This window comes from Cryptomeria japonica, chromosome 3 (assembly GCF_030272615.1).
Source record: "Cryptomeria japonica chromosome 3, Sugi_1.0, whole genome shotgun sequence".
NCBI lineage: Eukaryota > Viridiplantae > Streptophyta > Pinopsida > Cupressales > Cupressaceae > Cryptomeria > Cryptomeria japonica.
In genome coordinates, this window is record NC_081407.1 from 614,346,150 (window position 1) to 614,368,430 (window position 22,281).

Here is a 22,281-nt window from a genome sequence, read left to right on the forward strand (position 1 = left end):
CACACTCACGACCAATTCATCCATAATAAAATTACCCATTCCCATCATGTCTTGCTATTGATCTACCCAAGATTGGTTAGCCATTCATAATAAATCACCCTTTCCATCCATAATAAATCAAATCCTATCTGTGGCTACGACAAATCCTATGTCTAAGTGATGGGTTTGGAACTAAGAACATCACTTGTTTTCGAGGAGTACAGTTTCTTCTAGCTTCCTTCAGTCTATCCATGCACAATCCGCAATAAAACAACATCTGCATCGCCAGTCCGCAATAAAGTTTCATCTTCTCTGCAATAAAGTATCAGCTTCATGGATTCAGTCAGTTTCAGATGAGACACAACAGCAACAATGGGCTTCAACAAATCAAATCTTTCAACAAACTCAGACAACATTATGGTTTAGTGCTATCTATCCATTTTGTGAAAGTAAACATTGTGACCACAATCAAATAAGACTTATACAAGTGACAAGAGACACTAAACTTGAGGACTATAGTGGATGTTGGTGTTGAGTCTTGGTTTTCTTTTGATTTTTATCTTTTGGTGACATGTCTTTTAGCTTTTCCAGGATGTCTCTGACTAGAGATTCTATCTCCAGGATGTCTTTGACTAGAAAGGTGAGGATGGGGTATCGTCACCTATTTTTCTTTTGCTATCTGTGGATTGTCTTTTAGTAATGCTATGACTTGTCTAAGGATATGAGGACACTGTGAGTCTAGTATGAATTGGGGCATTCCTTGTTTGTGACTATCTTATCTCCATGCAAATAGGTACAATGACTTTCTGGGTCGAACATATGCCTCGATTGTCATAACCTACTTGCCATAATAAAGCTCAATGATGATAATGCACAAGAAGCTCTTTCACGTTCATATCTTCTATCTTTCATCCCCATTTCTTGATTGACTTCCATCATCCTTCTTGAGTCTGTGTAGCCCGCTATCACATGACTGAGTATAATGACACACCAAAAAAAACAAAAAAAACACTTGCATTATCACATATAAGCATTTCATACATACATATAGATATCACAACTGCATCACATCCTGCACACAACACCTGTTAGCACAATTTACATTTGCATTATTATATTCATCTACATTACATACATTTACATTTGCATCATGCATACACATTTAAAACATAAAAGAACAAAAAAATATATATTGCATTGCATCATATACATATTTGCATCCATATCATAAACATACATCATAAGAGCATCTCATCTCATAGGTACACATGCATATAGCTGCTGCAAAGATGAATCATCTCATATATATATATAAAGTGTCATGATACAATGATGTCAAAATCATATGGCTACAATCACCCGCAGGTGTCTACATCATCATACAAAAATGGTACAACACTGATACATAGGGAGCCCTCTAAGGCTATGATGAACTCCCTCCCTCGGAGCTGCCTGGCCTCAACGGAATCTGAGCCCCTGAAGGACCCACCCCAGGATCATCCCTCCTGTCCCCTCTATCTAGTGGTGGTGGAGGACCCATAACCCCACCACTAGATGCCTGTCTCCTCCGGCTCCCTCCCGTATCTATCGCTGTTCACGATGGTCTATGGAAGCTCCTCGCCCATTGATTTACTGGCACTGCACCATAATAGAGGTCCCGCCAGTAGGCAATCTCCTCCCCTGCTCACAGAACATAAGCATATCCTGCCCCTGTGTCCTCTGCTGCTTGTCTCCCAGCCCTCAATGATGTCTCAGCCTCTGTATAGCGCTGAATAGCCTGGTCTCTCTCCCACTTAGAATCTCAGAGCTATCTCTTGAGCCGATCCCTCTCCCTCTCCAGCTCCTGAATCTCATCTACCTAAACCTAGTAGATCTCCCTGAGCTCAATCATCTCATCCTCCTCTGCGTCAGCCCCCTTAGCCTCTGCCTATGGCTCCCCCTGTACAGGTGCCTACCTCTGTGCCTGTCCCTATACTGGTGCTTGTACTAGCACCTGTCCCTATATGTGTCCCTATCCCTATCCCTGTCCCTGTCTCTATACTTGTCTGGGACCCTGTGCTGCTAGCACCTATACCAGCAATCCACCGCGACCTCTCACCACCCGAACCTATCTCTCCTCTGCTCCCTCCCTCCGAGGTACAACCCTCCTCTCTCCAACTACTCCCCTTCACCTCCATCGGCCTCTGCCTCCATCACCTCCACCATCCTCATCATCATCCCCACCCCCCTCTCCATCCAATAGCTCTCCCAGATCTGTCAAGCATGGGAAGGGATACTCTGCCCAGTAAGCTGTATACTCGGCATCCATGTCGGCATCCTCAATCTCTAGCCACATATCCCAGGGTAGCGACACCATCTCTGCCAGCTGTGTCACTGCCTGATCATATGACAATAGGGGTCCAAACTATGCTTGATCTTTGATAGTGCGCGCATACATACCCGAACCTTGTGGCATCCTCTGGATCCTGCCAAGCTGCCTGCACACCCTGTCTACAAGCTGTCTCTCCAACACATAAGGTGTCCGCCCAATCAGATACCTGCTCTAGAAGGTGTAAGGAAGCTCAACTGCATCATCCTCCCACTCCTCGCATCCCAGGTATGGCCTCCATATGACCACATCAATGTCGTCTATCATTCATTGCCAGTGCTCCAACCTGCCAATCCGTGGTTGCGACGTGATCATGTCGTACAAATGAACAAAACTGCATCCATGTCCCCTGCCTCTGAAGTGTATCGGCCTCATCACTGGCAAATGCTCATAAGCCCATACCTGCAGCAATGTCACCCCACAGCCCAATCCTACCGATCCATGATATACGAACTGATGCAGCTCAGAGTATAGGTGTGCCAGCACATAAGGTCCCCAAGCATATCTGGTGTGCTATGTCACTAGTGTCTCCAATGCACCTCCCTAGCCTATAGCCAACCCCCGTGTCACCCTATCTGGACATAAGAACCCACTGATCGCTCCTCCTACCACTGCCGGCAATGCTAGCCCTGTTGTTGTCATCGTGTCCCACGCCACATGTCCTGCTCTCATCTCTAGTCCTGGGTCCTGGAATACTCGTCTCAGGGCCTCTCTGTCTCCATCTCGATCATATGGGATCAGATCCCCATCAATCGGTATCCGTAGAATCCTGTAGACATCCTCAAGGGTGACTGTCATCTCACCCATCGACAAATGAAATGTACACGTCTCTAAGTGCCATCTCTCAGCTAGCGCAGTCAACAATCCTATGTTTGCCCAAAACTCAGGCACATACAGAACATGTCTCAAACCCATCTCCTCAATCGTTGCTCGCTCCTCAAGTGTCAACTCAGGTCACAATCTTTGTGTCGACAGAAATCTCTCCCATGACTCCAGCATCGGCAAATACTCTTGCAGTCAAGCAAATCAATCGTGTCAGTCATAGTGGCATTCCCTATTTATCACAAAATGCTACTTTTTATCTAAATGCATATGGCTATCTATCCCAGTGACACTCATTGTTCATCACAAAGTGTTGCTTCTATTCTAGTGGTACTCCCTATTCATCACAAAGTACTATGTGTTTTGCACTCCCTGTTCATCACAAAGTGCTCCTCACATTTGCACTCCCTGTTCATCACAAAGTGCTGCTCATACTTTAAGTACTCCCTGTTCATCACAAAGTACTCTATCTTGGTACTCACTGTTCATCACAAAGTGCCTTGATCTATCCTAGTCTTCCCTAGAGGACCTGCTTGAGTGTATCCTCTCAGCAGCTTATCCAATCGACAGCGTATGTTCATCACAGAACTGCCGATTTGACCTGGAAGACAAAAATTTGCATTTTTGGACATAAACGCGCTTTCCTAACACAAACGCGGCCGCATTTGACATAAACACATTTCTAAACACAGATGCGACTGGCACAAACGCAAACGCGCCTAGAGGACATAGACATGCCTGGCACCAACACAGACGCGCCTAAGCATTTTTTGACATTTTTGTACCCTATTTTAAAGTGCATTTATTGCTCTATTTATCAAGCATTAATGACAACAATGAATACATCGAAGTACAGGAAGGTTTGGTGGTACTTACTGGCTCTCCTGCCTCTGCTGGCCTCTAAAATCGGCGAACACGGTCGAATTTGTGAATGAAAGCCATCGCTACTGACTGCTGCTACTCTATTTTTGCTTTGCACTATGTTCTCGTGAATGTGTGGATGCCAATGAGGATGTATTTTCCCCCGTGGTCTATCTTATAGCCTACCCTAGCCCTCGCCCTCATTTCCTGAGTCAGTCTTCTTTATCCCGTGACTTTGTCACTTTATCTGATTAGTCCATTCTATTCCATCTTTCTTATCGAGAGATTGTTTGCAATCTTTTCAGATATTTTCATCCAATCTCTTGAGGGGGCATATCATTCCCATCTTGGGGAAACTTTGTATCAGTTCATCTTATCTTCTTTGAAACAACGCGACAAGCCGCATTGTCTCAAAGAGGGGCAAAATGTAGACACTCAAAATTGTCATGTCTAATTAAATAAATATTTTATTTATTTAATTATCTAAGCCTAATTATTCTATTAATTAAATAAATCTTTATTTATTTAATTAATTCATTTATCCTCTTCTAGCCTTATTTCTCATTTAAATAAATATATTTATTTATTTAAATTATCCTTTTCCTAAATTAAATAAATATTTATTTATTTAATTATCCCATTTCTTCTATTAATTAAATAAATCTTTATTTATTTAATTAATTCATTAACCTTTTCTACCCATGACACATGTCATTCATCTCTTAATTCATACACTACCTACCTCTTTCATTATTTAATTATTTCTTCTACCTACCCTCTAATCCTAGCCGACCTCCTTTTACACCTCTCAATCTTATCCCTCCATTTCATATAGTGTCTTCTATTTAAGAAGATGCTTTCTTCATTATCAAACCCTAATCAGTCATTCTAATCAATCTTTCTAATGACCTAATGAGCTAACGACTTGATCAATTGACTACATTATGATCCTACTTGCAACCACATTCCATTCTTTGTTGAGCTCTTGTGCACATAAAATCTGAGAGCAAATATATCAAGCAAGATCAATGGAGATAGGAAGAATGGAGATCAAAACCCTATTGGACATGTGATGGTATAATCTTGGTGATTTTGTTTTATTTACATTGTCTTAGGTAATCTTCATATGTTATGGTGGATCTTTGTTGTTGTTAGGCTAGGGTTTGGTGGTTGAATTCATTTAGCCTTTCAATTTTGTTATTATTGTTATCCATTTTCACCATATACAGGTACCATTTGGTCACAAAGAAGTGACTTGTTAGATTTTGTTGGATCTTTTCATTTAGGCTTGCATCTTTTGCCCTATGATTGCAACTATCTATGACTGCCTGGATTTGCCATATCCAAGTATGTTACAAAAGGCACATACTAGGGCATATTTTCATAGAATAGCGTGTTTTGGATCTCTCTTGTATAAACCAACGACTTGGTATTAGTGTCTCTTAAAACTTGCATAGCTGTGTGTAAGGAATTCCCATTTGTCTAAAAGTCAGTCCACGCCTTGGGTTTCTCATGGCATCCTGATTTCTATAATTAGTGGTGCAAGTCACCCAGGGTAATATCAAACTAGGTTGGCTCTCCACATTTGTTGTGCACAAAATCTCACTATCATTCCATAAAATCCTAAACTCAATAAATCCCATGGAGTTCTCAATTTCCCCCATTTCCCATCTATTCCACATTCTTCTATCTAAGATAATTGTGTTATTATTGGCATATTCCCTCTTTGTATTATTCATTCACATCATATAGATTGCATTACTTATTTCATTTAGATTGCATCATAAATCATTTTTCACATCTACGAATCCATCACACATTTGCATATATACATAAAGCATAAAAATCACTCATCCTGCATCCAAAAACATGTCAGCAACACATCATAAACATACATGTATAAGCATCCACTCTGCATCACAAATAAGTCAGCATAACACATCCATAATTGCATCCATATATGACATCATAAGAAACAATAGATGCTACACATCATCTATCACCAATCAAATCATGTATATATATATATATATATAATGAGGAAAATATGTCTGTCATGATACAATGATCGCCCCGAAGGGTCAAAATATAATACACAAGCAAAACAAGGAGCTAGCTCTCCCCTCCTGTCTCTCCACCCCCCTTTGATGTACCTCCCCCTTGATCCTCCTACTCCCCTTGCTAGTGGCCAAAAACCCATTGATCCCCCTGTCTGCTGCCTCTAAGTCGGTCACTGACTATGGGTCCTGTGAGACCGCACACTCTCAGTGTATGAGGCTGCTCGCTATCCTATAGGCACTACTCCGTGATATAGTCCCCTATAATATTGTGCCTCTCGGGATGACCTCTCTGCCCTCTCTCGCTACTGCATACTATCAAAATTTTTTTGTGCCAATCCTGCAGGAACCAATGCCTGGCGGGCTGCATCCCTCTCCCCCCGCAGTCGTGTTGCATCCGCCTCCACTCTCTACACTCTGGCTTGTAACCCCTCTAACTTGGCATCCCTTTGATGAAGAGAATCCTATAGTCCTGCTATGGTTGTCCCTGTCTAGGCCTCCTCTAGCATCCTCTCTGCCTCTTCCCCCTCCACCCTCAAGGCATCCACCTCTGTCATGGTAGTATGGAGACTCTCTGTTAGATCAACTATCTCCCATCTCAACCGCTCCACCTCTGCTCCCATGCTCTCCCTTTGATCCCTCTCTACCTGTAGCTCATCCTCCATTGAATGAAGCCTTTCTCTATAGGTATCCTAGGGATATCCATAGGAACAACATCCTCTCCCTCACCAACTGTAGCCTCCTCTCTCTCGCCAACTGTGACCTCCACAACCTCTCCCACTAGGGAATCCTCTCCATCTCCCTCCCCCTCCTCTGGATCCCTCCTCCACACCACCTGAAATATCCTCTACTATTCACCCACACCACGCCTTGCATGAACTGCAACTCTCTCTCCTAGTCCATCATCCTCCCCACCCACCACCTGATCAACCCCTGGCTGTAGCTCCTCATCATCCAAAACATCAGGAATGGTAAGCTGCACTGGCAAGTGCCCCTCCCACCATCTCTTGTAACCACCTGTCATGCCTGGATCCTCCCCTGCCCCCATCCACTCATCCCAGACTATGGGAATGCTGCCTAGAAGCTCGTCTGCCCCTCCAAGGGACTTGCTGTGGGCCCCCAATACCTCACCTCTTGTGTAATGTGGGGATACACTGGAATATCCTCGACTATATCCCGTATCTATCCAAGCTGTCAAGCTACCCTGAATGGAGCATAGTACTCCATGATGTAGATTGATCTCCCAAATATCCACATCTCCACTCCTACCAGTCATCCCTCTACCACTCACATCCCAAAAATGGTCTCCATGTGAACTATGTTAGCTCATCCAGGATCCTCCTCCAAAACCACATGGACTCTGTCTGTGTGTAGTGCAGCAGTCCCTTGTACTTATCCATAAATGACTGTCATGGCCACCTATCCTGTACCCCTAGTGGTCGAGTCACTACAATATGCTCCCATGCCCAATTGTGTAAAAGTGTGACTCAAGCAGATAAACTGGCATACTCCCTGTAAACCACTAGATGCATGTCATGATAAAACTGGGCTAGCATCACTGACCCCCATGCATACTACTGACCATCATGCAACATGAAGTACAAACATCTGCTCCATCCAAGAGGAAATCCATGGCCACCCAAATCTAGAATGATCCACCCACTCAAGAATCCACAAATCACCAAAACCAATCGAGGAATATGCTGAACACCCATCGCCTGACTTAAGTGCATCCTACTCCTGTCTAACATAGGTGGTGTCTCGTACTCGCACACCTCTCATAGATAAAAATCAGCTATGTCCAACTGATACTTAGGGATCACGCCATGAATGAGGATCTTCAAGATCCTCCAAACACCTAACAAAGTGATTGTGGCCTCTGCAGTCGACAAACGAAAGATGTTATACTGACTATCCCACCTCTCCACCAATGCTGTCATCATGGCAGTATGTGCTCGTATCCTCGGCCACCTGCCTACATATTGCAACCTTAGCACAGTTAGCACCTCCAGCTCATCACGGGCTAATGCATGATATAGACTCATCGTGGTAGGCCAATTCTCTCTCAAAGCTAGTGGTCCCCTCTCTACCTGCATCATTAGACCAAATCATTACTTTCACATCTCAAAACCCCCTCTGGACCTCTGGAACTAACCATTCCCTTCCCCCCTACTCTAAAATTCTAAGACAAAATTGCATTTTCCCCTATCCCAGGTGCACGCGTTGATTTACCAGGCACTCATGCCAAAACCATGATGCTTGCGCCATTTTGCAGGTGCTTGCACCAACAGAGAAACCCCTCCCCTCTTTTTGCCCCCTCCTGAGCCCGTTAACACGAGTGCCTGCACTTCAGCACGAGCGGCCACATAGTCCTTTGGGCACCCACGCTGAAGCGCAAACGCTCACACTAAAGCATGAGTAGCCACATTGATCCCCCAATTCCCCTCCCAAAACTACCTATCCTAACTAACCCTACATGAGTGCCCGCATTGATCGCCAGTGCTCGCACTAGCCTAGGGGCGCGCACACTGAAACAACTATCAACGCGAGTGCCTTGCCTAATCTTGACCTCTATTTCTAGCCCTAAAACTTACTCAAAATCAAAAATTTCAAAAGAGAGACAATCCTACTCACCGGTGGTCCATAGCGTGTCGGTCAGTCGAATCGTTGGATCCTCTCAGCATGATGATCACTAACTGGAATGCAGTCCATCTCTCCTTCTCCTCTTCTTCTCTCTGAGTGGCTCCAAGGCTTGTGTGTAACAATGACCCCTCATTGGACCCGTTGTGGCTTATATGGGTCCCTGTGAGGGCCCATTTTCCTCCGCGGTCTCGCATCTCCTATTCTTCTTTCCAAATTCTTCATGATTGCTTTAGATTTCGTCCTAGCTTACCTCTCCCATCCAAATTCTTCTTCCTTTATTTTCGAGAATTTTTCGCATTTTTTTTTTCGAAATTTTTTTCAAGGGGGCATACACCTCCCATGCTTTACTATGGGGCATCCTTTTCTTCTTTTGTCTTTTACACATCGCCAAAATTGCCATTGCGTAAAAGAGGGGCAAAATGCAGACACTTAAAAATATTTATTTTAATTATTTTTAATTCCTCACATAATTAATTAATTAATTATGTTAATTCAAAGTCTCCTCAATATTAATTAATTATAATTAATATTGTCACTATAGTATGTGATTGATTTATTCCTCTCTTTATTCTTCTAAAAAAATAAATACTCACAAATCTTCCTCTTAGCTAATTAATTTCAATTAATTAGTTAACCTACATGATTCCTACAAATCATCTTCCTAATCCATCATTAACCTAATAAATTCTTCTAGAAATTCCCTAAAATCAATTAACCTTATTCTTCTAATTTTTAATTCCCTCCACTCATTCTCTCTCCTGGTCAAATCCTCCTACAAATCCTATCCCACCTAATCTTTCCTCTAATCCCCCTCCTAATGAGTTGCTAGTGGCTAATCATCATGATTAGCCACAAAGTCAACTCCTTGTCGCTTCCATCGAACCACTAGCTTCAAATGCTCTTTTCCTAGGTGAATGCAAGATTTTCAAAATCCCACATTCCTCTAGGCATCTCCTCTCCCAAGGAATTTTTAATTCCTTCTTATTCCTCCAATCCCCATAATCATCCCTTTTTGGAGAATTTTAACTTCCTCCTCCCCATTCTTTAAGGAATATCACATCCTTTGCTCTTCTCAAGGCACATTGGGAAGTCTTCCCAATGCACCTTGAGGAGTGTGGAGACAAGAAATGCCTTTAAGGCATATCTCTTGGTCTCCACACCCTCTCTTGGGCCTTGTGTGAGCTCACAAGAAATCCTAGCCCTTCATCTTGAATCCATCCTAGCCATCCATTCTTCCTCTCCTCTTCCTATAAATTGAGGACTCCATCCCTTCATTTTTCATCTCCAAGATTAGTAATCTTATGCTGCCATTTTGAGCCTAGAAAAACCATCTAAGCAACCTTACCATGTCAAAATCATCTCTCATCCATACTTAATCATCTCATCCCTATCATCCCTCAAGATCGATCTCATTTGTGCACAACATTGAAGAGCCATCCACCTCAAGCAAGCAAGAGGAACACATCAAGTGGAGCATCATCCAAGGGCGCCTTCACTTCATCAAGCTCCATCTGAAGGAGAAGGTATAAGGTTTATGAGGTATATGCATCTCATTCTTGTTTTTGTGTGATTCAAATTATGTCTTTCAATTTCATATGTTTCTATGATTGATTTGCATGGTTTGCTAACAAAATCCTGCTCACTAATCTTTTCCCCTCTTCAATTCTCACCATGGTGTTTTGCACACTAGGTTTTCCAGGTAAAAATTATGGTTTCCATGTGTTTATGGTGTTTTTTTGTTTCATCTTGCATTGATGTTTAATTTGTTAATGATAATTGATAAGTACTTGCAATTAAAGAAGTTTAGGATTTGGTTTAGACTAATTCACCCCCCTCTCAATCTTGCGGCGTTTTCAACATAAAGGCTAGGTCATAATCCATAGCATCATATTCACAAGAATATGGATTAAAATAATTACATATAGGCATCATAAATACATCCATAATCATCTATAACATCATAGTATAAAAATGCATATATATGTAACTATCACATAATAGGTACATACATCTATGTATGCTAAATATTGACCTATTTGTAAATCATAAAGATCCAACCACTAACCCTAGATCTACAAACTAATTGAACAATTAACCAATAGAGAACTAAAAATACATCCAAATAAAATGAAATAAACAAAGTATAAATTTATTCTTTACTTATATTTAAATATTAAATTAATCAATCAACTTAATGACCATTGGATGATCACAGATCAACGTCATAAGCTCTATTTCAGTCTAAAGTTCTGAAGGACAAATGTTTCTTCAAAGAGTCACCGAAATAGAGACAGGTCTAAGCATTGTCTAATAATTAATTAACTATTATAAATTGTATACTTAATTAACTCTAAGTCTATACTTAATTAATTTTAATCGACGATATAAGCTCTATTCTAGCACCAAGTTGTGAAGGACACATGTTTCTTCAAAAATTCCCTGGAATAGACTTAGAGACACATGTGACCACTGTTGAGAATGAAAGGTTTTAATAAATGAATAAATGATTTTTTTTAATAAAAGAAAGAAAGAAAAAGAAACCAATTTTAACCATGGTTTTTCCCTTTTAGGAAGCTATTGAAATTAAGGGAGATAGGTGTCATGGAGGGTGGAGATTCATCTTTGCTTCCAAGGTAGGGGATTGGTTAGCATCAACCATCCATAGTTGTTTTCCCTAGAGGATATGCTCTGGTTCAAATTGGAGATATCATTTGGAAATGGGAGGATCATCTGGAGAATAGGATTGGTGGAAGTCAGGCAAAGATGATCGAGTATGCTTAGGAATTGGATAGGGGATTTAGTCAGATAAGGAATATTAGTACCACTGTGGCCTTTGCTATTTTTGACAGTTGTATCACGAAGTTGATTATGGGCAATTTGGAAGGGATGAATCCAGATTCAAGGGTGCAAGAAAGTTGTTTCAAATTCAAATTTTTGGGTAAGTTCATGAGAGAAATATAGAATGAACTCAACAATGCAAACATATAGAGATGAATTCAGAATAATATTATATTACTTCAAAAATATGATCACTTACCTTTAGGTCACTAGCAATTGCCAATGCAGTCAACAACAATGGTTATTCTTGGACTGAAACTTCGGTAGTGATCTGAATCGAGAGCTCAAAACCAACCAAATTATGTAGAGATAAAGTTGATCTTTGACTGTATTTATACCAATCCTTATTTGGCAATTTTAGCAAGAATTTTATATGGTATACAAATATTTGGCAAATCACACTTAACTATAACATGTCTTATGTAATTTTTGAGGCGATTATGGGTCATCCAATTAATTGGTGATTATAATAGAGTTGACAAAAATTGGGGTGAATTGAGACATGCTTTTGCAAAATTCTAGGCGAATTGGTTCCTCCTAGCCAATAAATATTTATATGGCTATTGGCAAATTATGGCCATCTATTAAGACAACCTCAGAAAGTGTAGGCAAAAATATTGAATTTAGCATGGGGAAAATGTAAATTCTATTAGAGAAATATTGATAGAGATACAATTAATTACATAAAACAATGGGCAATTGGGCCATGCATTTGATGGATATTTATAAAGTCTGGGTTGCATGGCCACCCCTGATCGATATAATATATTTACCATTTTATAGGTCGTCGACGTGAAATATTCACCACTAAAGTAAACCCTGATGTGCACCAAGTTGTGGTACCAAAAAGGTGCCACTTTTTATCTTTTCATATAAACACGTCATTGGCATGAAAAGGTCATCCAAACCTTTGGGTTGGATGCCCAAGGAAAATCCAACCGAAAGGGTTGGTATTCCCCAATGCAAACTATTTGGCGAGTGCCAAATATGGCACTTGCCCTATTTGGTGCTCACCAAATTCAAAATTTTGAATTTTCATGTTTGGTGCTCGCCAAATATGAAAAGTCAATTTTTTGCATTTGGTGAGCACCAAATTTGATGCACACCAAATGTGAAAAGTCAATTTTTTTCATTTGGTGAGTGCCAATTTGGCGCAAGCCAAATGCTTTGCATTATCCAATTTTTCAACTTGGCAGAAATGTGAAAAGTCAATTTTTTACATTTGGCGAAAGCGAAATGCTTTGCATTATCCAATTTTTCAAATTGGCACATTTTTGAACTTGGGTACAAGTTATACCCACCTTTGTAGGAGAATATATACATGAAATATACCATTTAAGTATAAGAAAGGAAAATCCTTTATTATACTTTAAGTTATATTTCATGTATATATTGGCAGGATGTTTGAGAGTGGTTTCAGCTCTATAGGAGTTATAATGTAGATTCTAGTTTTTAGAGGATCATATAAAATTTCAGATAGTCAAATTTCAGTAATCAGCATGCCAGATTTTAGCAATCAACATGCTCCTATTAGCATTCTTTATCTCTATATCTCACTCTCTTTATCTTCCCCAAACTCTAAACTTATCTCTCTCACTTCTCTCTCCACTCTCTAGGTATATCCCACCCTCTCTACCTTTCATTCCTTTCGTAATCCCATTTCTATCCTTGACTCCTTCCCTTTATCCTTTTCTCTATCATTACCTTATTATTTCTTTCCCCTCCCTCTCCATTCTCTTGGTTACTACCTATCCCTTTGCATCCTCTCTCATCCCATATCTAGGTCCCACCCTCCTTCCCTATTCACCTCAATACCTCTCCCTCCCTATATTATTACCCACCTCTCTCTCCTCCCCTAGGTTTCTCACCTATCTAATTGTCCACCCTCTAGTTCTCTCCCTCTATCTCCACCTTTCTCTCCCTTCCCCCTTACCCCTATCTATTTATGAATTCTCTCCCTCTTTTCTCTCCCCAAACCTATCTATCTCCTCAGTCCCTAGGTCTTTGAATCCCTCCATGTCTACCTCTCTATCCATGCCCTCTTACTCATCTCTTTGATCTTTGATCTATTCGCTCTCTCCATTGTCTAGGTCATCACCTCTCCCTCCTACTCTATCTCCCTCCCTCTCTCAAATTTCTAGGTTTCTCCCTCATTCCATCTCTACCTCTACAACTCTCCATCCATGTCTCATTAGGCACCTATCTCTATTCCCCTCTATCCATCTCTCCTCTCTCTCTCTCTCTCTCTCTCTCTCCCATCTAGGTATTTAACCTCTCTCTCACCCTCTATATATCTCATCTCTTCATCTATCCCCTCTCTAGTTCTCTTCCTTCCTCTCCACCCCTCTCTCTCTCTCCATCACATCTTACCCATCTTCCTTTATGAACTCTTTCCTTCTCTTATCTCTCCCATCACCTCTTTATCTCCCATAAACTCTAGACCTATTACTCTCCCTCTCTTCTTTCTACCTTCTCTAGGTCTCTCCTATACACTCTCCCTCTCTCTCTTTCTCACCTTCCCTCATTATCTCCATATCTATCCTTCCCTCTCTGCATCTCTCTTCTCCTCCTATTGTTTCTTTCCACTCTCTATTTGTTCTCTTCATCACTACCTGCCCCTCCTGAATTCTCTCTCCATACATATTTTTCTCCTTCCCTCCATCTTTACCTTTGTACCACTCCCTCTTTGTATCATTACCCGCCTCTCTCTCCCCCTCTATTTCCCTCACCTCTATCTTTCCATCCTTGGTCTGTCACCTCTCTCTTCCTAGCCTCTATATCTCTCTCATCTCTTATTCTTTCCTCTCTACCTCCTTACTCCTCTTTCTCTCTTTGTGAACTTTTATATCTTATTTTCTTCTGTCTCTCTCTCTCTCCCTCACCTATCTACCTCTTCCCTCTCTCTATCTCAATCACTCCCTACCCACCTCTCCCTCTCTTCTTATCTCTCTCTTTCTCTTTATTCTTCCCTCTCTCCTCTTCTCTCTCCCTTCTCTTAGGATCTCATATGACCCCTAATGACACCATATGACCCCTTAGGACACCATATAACCCCTCAAGACACCATATGATCCCTTATGACACCATATGACCCCTTTTAACATCCCGCTACATGACATGACCCCTTAGGACACCATATGACCCCTATGGGATTGAATGAAGAATCTTTATTCTTGTCTATAGAAGAGAAGAATCAGGAAAGGTTCAAAAAATAGGAAGTTGTTGAAGATGACAAAAAGATAGCGAGAGAAAAGACTACACTACATGCTAAGGTGGAATTGAGAACACTGATCATTGATTTCAGATGTTCAAACCACATGACCAGAGATAAAGATAAGTTCATTAATCTCAATAAGTATGATGGTGGATTAGTGAAATTTGTAGGACATGAAGTTGCACCTATATGTGGAAAAGAAAGTATTTCAATTGATGGTAAGCATAAAACTGAAGATGTTTATTTTGTTGAAGGTTTGAGACATTGTCTACTAAGTAAGAGTCATATGTGCAATAAAGGTTATAAAGTTTTATTCAATAAGACTGGATGTGTGATCAGAAAAGGAAAAACTAGAAGAATGATAGCAGAAGGTATTATAACATATGAAAATGTTTAATTCATAAAGTACAAGTGTGGAAGCAAATAGTTTTTGACAGAAAGTAGTGAATGTTGGTGATGGCATGAAAATATGGATTAGTGGAAAACCAATATGAGTTCATCTAATTAACATGCTCAATCATAAACATAATGAAATCAAACCCTTTCAAAACATATCAAGAAAGATTAGTTAAACAAGAAGCTAGCTAGGAATTCAACAAAATGAAATGAACTTCCCCATGATGCTCCCTATGCCATGGCTCTTCCTTGTCCTTCTTATCTCCAAGATCCTATTGCTATGTGGAGTATGCCCCCAGTTTGAGCACTAGCACAATAGGATTCCAAATGGAGGATGGGAGATGATTGATTATCATCAAGTTTTGAATGAGGATTAAAATGAAGTATTAGAGGTTAAATAGCAATTCCAACAAGTGGAAGAGCTAGAACCTAATAGAGTGGATTCCTACAAAATATTCAAATTTTAAGTAACAATAATAATGCATGGGTAACTCTTATGTGTGTGTGAGACTCAACAATGAAGGAATGAGCTCTATTTATAGAGTAAATGGGAAAATGAAGGGTTGAGATTGAGTTTATTGAGGAAGGGTTAGGATTTCCCAAGAAAGTGGTGATGCTCTATCCATGTGATCCCCTTCAAACCAATCACATGGTGAGAAGTGTCAACAAGGGAAGGCTTGAGAGGGGAGGGAAAAAGAATTTATTGCTTGAGAAGACATGACGGTTACCATAGGTGGTTTGGTAAGGGTTAGGTTGGTGGATAAAACTTTTATCAAAAGGATTAACTCTTGTGCAAGGGTTAAAGGATAACACTGGTTAAAGAAATGAATGCTTGAAGAGACCCATGAGTTAAATAAATGGTTAAGTTAATGAGAAAATCTCTAACCAAGGGTTACAAGTGGGTTAACCATTAATGGTTTGAGAAGATTTTGGAGGTTTTTGAGAAGTGACCCCTTCTTAAGGAATGTTCAAATGATTAGGAGGGAGATTAGGCTAATTTGAAGGGGTTAGAAGAGTCTAGAAGAAGGGTTAGTGTGCATCTTGCATTTTCTAGAAAGTGCAAGTGGGTGAGTGTTTTAGGATTTTAAATGAATATTTATTTATTTAAATGCGAGGGATGGGATTTTAAGATTTAAATAAATATTAATTTATTTAAATGTGAGAAGGGGACATGATTTGTTTATTTAATTAAAAGTTAGAATATGGTTTAAGTGAATAAAATAAAATAAATTGAATAATTTATTTAATTAATAGGAGAAGAGGGTTAGGGTGAATTAATTAAATATTAATTGTTTATTGATGGTTAAATAATCAAATAAATGCTAAGTATTCATTTAATTAAGTGGACATATTTGGGTGTCTATAGTTGGTTATGGCATAAAATGATGGAATATGTTAACTTTGACAACATGATAAATATTAGTAATACTAAAGTAGTTAGAGATTTACCAAAGATTATCAAGCCTACTAACACTGTGCAGGAAATGTCAATTAGGAAAGTAAGACAAAGATGAGTTTCAAGAACAAGTAGTATTCTACTTCAAAACCCTTGAAGTTGGTTCATATAGATCTTTTCAATATTACAAAGACTAAAGGGCTTAATAGCGAAAGATATAAATTCATGTTACTTATCGATGATTATTCTAGGATGACATGGGTTACTTTTTCAAAAGATTTAAAGTGTTCAAATCAATGGTAGAAAATAAAGTTGATGCTAAAATTAAGTGTTTAAGATCTGATACAAACAATGAATTTACTACAAACGAATTTGACAATTTTTGTGAGAAATATGATATTAGAAGACACTTTTCCGCTTTGAAAAACCCCTCAATAGAATGGTGTAGTAGAAAGGAAGAATATGATTAATATTGAGATGGTTAGAACTATGATGAAGGATGCTAACTTGGTTAATGCATGTTGGAAAGAAACTATGCATACTTTTGTTTACATTCTTAACATGGTACACATAAGAGTAAATAATACTAAGACACCGTATGAGCTATGAAATGGAAGACCTCCTATTGTAAAGTATTTTAGAATCTTTGGGAGTAAGTTGTATATCAGAAAATATGAAAATGATCTTGTAAAGTTTGATACCAGAGAAGATGAAGGAATATTTTTGGGATATGCTACAAGCAACAAATCCTATTGGTGTTACAATAAGATAGTGAACAAAATAGTGGAGAGCATAAATGTGAAAGTATGTGAAGCATGGGATCAGACTGCCCCTAAACCTGTACAAGAGACTAAATTTGAGATTATTCTTGTTGCAGCAAAAGAAAAGACAAATCTGAAAGATAACAATGAGAAAGAGTTAGATGAAATTAAAGAGGAAGACGACCCTGAGCAAGTGATTAAGACCCCAATAAAATATGTACAAAAGAATCATTCAAAGAGAAAATAATTAGAGACAAGAACAAAAGAGTTTAGACAATAAGTGTTATAAAGGTACATGAGAAGCAAAAATATTGTTATATTTCACTAGTTCCAAACATAAATCATATGCAGAAGAAAGCAAAGAAGAAAGGTGGGTGAAAGCAATGGAATACAAACTAAATTAGACTCAAAAAAATCAGACTTGGGAGTTGGTACCTAGACTAGTGGACACAAATGTGATAGAAACTAAGTCGGTGTTTTGGAACAAAATAAATGAACAAGGACAAGTGACAAGGAACAAAGCAAGATTGGTATATAAGGGTTATTCACAAGTTGAAGGTATTGATTTTGAGGAGACTTTTGTTGCAATACCTAGGATGGAATTTATAAGAATGTTTCTTTCTTTTTTTGCTTATAAGAATATCAAAGTATATAAAATGGATGTTAAGTTAGAATTTATGAATGGAGAAGTGGAAGAAGTATATATTGAGCAACCAGATGTATTATTATTGTTAGAGGATCCGGATATGGTTTGTAGGTTAAAGAAGGCATTGTATGGACTCATACAAGCACCTAGAACTTGGTATGCTAGATTGGACATATATTTGTTACAATAAAACTTTAGGAAAGTTACTACAGACAATAATATTTATTTTATGGTTGAAGGTAACAAGTTGTTGATTATTGTTGTCTATGTTAATGATATTAAATTTGGAGGAAGTGATGGTTTATGCACAAAATTTACAAAAGAGATGCTGAAAGAATTTGAAATGTCAATGTTTGGTGAGATGCCATTCTTTCTTGGTCTACAAGTCACTTATTTGGAAGATGAAATATATTTTTCTCAAGATAAATGTGTTAAAGAGATGTTAAATAAGTTTGATATGGAAAATTGTAAACTAGTTGTAGTGCCATAAAATTGTGACCCTTGCAATTTTCAACCGCACTAGGGTCCTCATGCATGTGAATCAAATCCCTAGGCCTCATAGGAGATCAGAGACTTGTTCGACACCTAAAAACTATATATTTCTTGTCCTTTGCACTGCCCGAACTGCATCTTGTCCTGGAAAAAAGGGTAGGATAGGGGTGTGGTGCCCTTGTCCCCCTTAAGAAAGGCTCCTAGGATAGGGGCATGATGCCCCAATCCTGACCCCATTTTGGGGTAGGACCCTTTCAAATTATGCTTTGGTGGTTGTGCATTGAGTGAGAAAACTCCCCAGTGTCGGCCTGTGATGAAAAATCAGTCAATTAGCCCTAATTGAAAAATATATAAGTTGAATTTGCCCTTTCATTTTCATAAGTTCAACAAATTGGATAAGTGATAACACAGATACATGAGATCACGCATTCAAGCATTCCGTTCCAACATTGAGAATTCTCAAGTCTCCTTTCAAGGATAGGTGTTGCATTCAAGTCAAGGATTCAACCATTGAAGAGGAGATTCATTCCAACATTCAACTTCATACAAACAATTCTATCAACGTTTCTATCAAAACCTCCCTTGAGGTGATTTACATTTTAGTCTTTCATTTACATTTACTTGCAAGTACTTTCTTTCATCATTTGGTTAAATCCAAAATTGGGGTTTGACCTAAAGGCAAACCCCCAATCCCAACCCCTTTTCCTCTCTTTTCTATGTATATGTTTTAGGTGCGTAGTTGTACTTTCGGATTTGGACTCCATTTGTAGTGGCGGAAAAACCCTTTTCATTTCATGGATTTTTCGGAGGACCATGTACACTCCCGCCATGGTCCAAACAAGTTTTTCTCAAATTCACAAGATGGCTTTGTCTCGATAGATTATTGCCAGATCTAGGTGCACAACTTCATTCTAAACTTCTATCTCGAGTTATAATCAAATCTGTGTTGCTTTTTGACTTGGTTATTGTAGTCACATAAATCTGTCACCTTAATTAAATGAATATTTACTATTTATTTGATTAATAAACCATCAATAACCAGTTATATAAATCAATATTTAATTAATTCATCCTCAACCCCTTATCCAATTAATTAAATAAATTATTCAATTTATTTAAATTAATTCATTAAACCACACCTCTAAATCAATTAAATGAATAAATCATATTTCTTTAATTTAACCCCCTTTCCTCTTTTAAATAAATAAATAAACATTTATTTAAATAACCAAACAAATTCCCCCCACTTGCATTCTCCTACAAATGCAAGTTGCAATCACAATTGAAATAAATTAATTTTATTTTAATTAAAATCCTATTTTTCCTCACCCACCAAACCACTTGCAATCCTAAATTCCCTTCCAAACTCTTCTAACCACCTTCTAAATTCTTCTAATCATTCCTAATTAGCCTAATCCCATCCTAAATATTGTCACATTCCTGAGCAACTTGAAGTCACTTATCAAAGCCTCAAAGTCTTTGAAAAGCATTTAATGCTTTATGTGTTCAACAAGCTAACCCCTAAAGTCTTCCAAACCACTAATGGCTCTTACATGACCATTTATGGCTCTTACATAGCCATTTATGGTTAATTCCACTCACCCACATGGTTAGAGACTTTACTTCTAACTCAACCCTCATTTGACTCATGGGTCTCTTCAAGCATTTATTGCTTTGACCATGGTTATCCTCACTAATTCTCGCACAAGATTTTATCCATTGGATAATGGCTTTATTCATTCAAATCAACATTAACCTTACCTCCCAAGTTAACCTTCAAGTCATGTCAAGCATTTAATGCTTATTCTGTCTCCTCTCAACCCATCTCATGTTGACATTTGTCATCCTGGGATTGGGTTGAAAGCCCTCACATGGATCATAAACCCATGAATCCTGACCCTTGTTGAGATTACTCAATCTCAACCATCCATTGCTCCATTTTACCTATAAATAGAGATCACATTCCTCATTTTTAAATCCTCAAGCCTCAAGCATTCTCAAGCATCCTCAAGCACATCTATGATCCTGAAATCTTGTATGCATCTAAGTTATAGTGAATTTTAGAGAGCATTTTAGCATAATAGTTTATATTATCTTTTGGTTAAACTTAACATTACCTAATTAAATAACATCTCATATTTAGTTTGCTTTACACTTGAATTGGCATCTCATAACTAATCATTTCAATCTTGAATCTCCATAAGACATCCAAAATAGCACAAAAAGCTACTGAGAGTTGTTAGGACCTAGGAGGTAACTGTGAGGGGGGGGGGGGGGGTGAATCAGTTGTCTATTAATTTCAACCGAAATATAACTTAATCAAACATGATACTTAATACTGGTAAACCAAACTTAATTCCAGTTGACAGATTAGTTGTTAATATTAATACCGGTGAAACTTAATGCATAAAACAAAAAGAGAAACAACATCCACGACTCATAACACAAAGATTTTAACGTGGAAACCCTATAAGGGGAAAAACCATGGTGGGAAACCTTACCCACAATTAGATGATACTACTGTAGATAGTATGTGTATACAAATGGGGCCTGCACATGTAGAAAGGCCAACCGCCTAGAATACACTGGTCAAATGAGAGTCACAATGACTACAATAGGATGGTTAAATCCTAGAATAATGTACTGCACAAAATAACATCTCCAATGTTGGATTCAGTACTAGTTAAGCTCTGATAATCACCTTCAAACCTTCCTTGAACCTTCTCTATGGTCTACTCATATGATCTTCAATATTCGTAAATGCCATTTTACAATACTATAACCTTACATACCATATACCATCACATGTCATCTCACAAATTGGATCTTACATATATACCAAAACCTGAGACCAAATGTGTAGGTTGGATCACTAAGAATATTACAATTAAATCAATTATAAATAAGTCAAGATGTGATGCATCATGTCAGCTCAATACATTTACAACAATATCCAATCAATAAGTCATCTCCATAACGTGCTGTGCTGATCTGAAATATATAATGCATATCGGTCCATCACCTAGACCAATTTGCCGGTAACAACAAATATGTCAACTCGATTAGACCAATAACCAAAACACCCAAACCAAGTATCCAAACCATGTCTTTGACATAAACAAGTGATCTCCAAATGATAACAAGTCATCATTAGTGCCGGTGAACAATATGTTGGTGACTGTGCATAAGTCAATGAACTTGCCAGTGAACACAATGTGCCGGTTGAACATAACCATAGATTTCCAGAAGGATAAGTGTTGACATCAATGACAAAACTAATGCAACACATCCATAATACCAGCAATATCCCCCTTTGGCATTGATGGCAACACTAGATGGAAAAAACATCTAAGTGCAAAAATAGAATGCCAAAAACCAAAAACCAACAATCTCCAGAATAGATCAATTCCAGAAATTAAAATACAAATGTATATCTCTCCCAATGAAATAATGTTTCTAAAATAATAATCTCTCCCCAATGATAATGTTTTTCCATAGATATCTCTCCCCCTTTGATATCAAATGCCAAAGAAATACAAATACCAGAACATATAACCAACTCATATAACTAATTACAATAACCAATTGTTATAACCAACTACTCCCCTTGAGAAGTAGCTCTCCTCCATCAAAGCCAGAAAAAAGGTTTCTCTGTTAATTTCTGTCAGTTTGATGCCAATCTTCAATTGTCTAAGTCTCTACCAGTGAGGGTATTACCCCAAGCTTCTCTCTGAGATATTCAAAGGTTTTCTTAGGCAAAGGCTTAGTCAAGATATTTCAATTTGTTCTTTAGTATTCACATAAACCA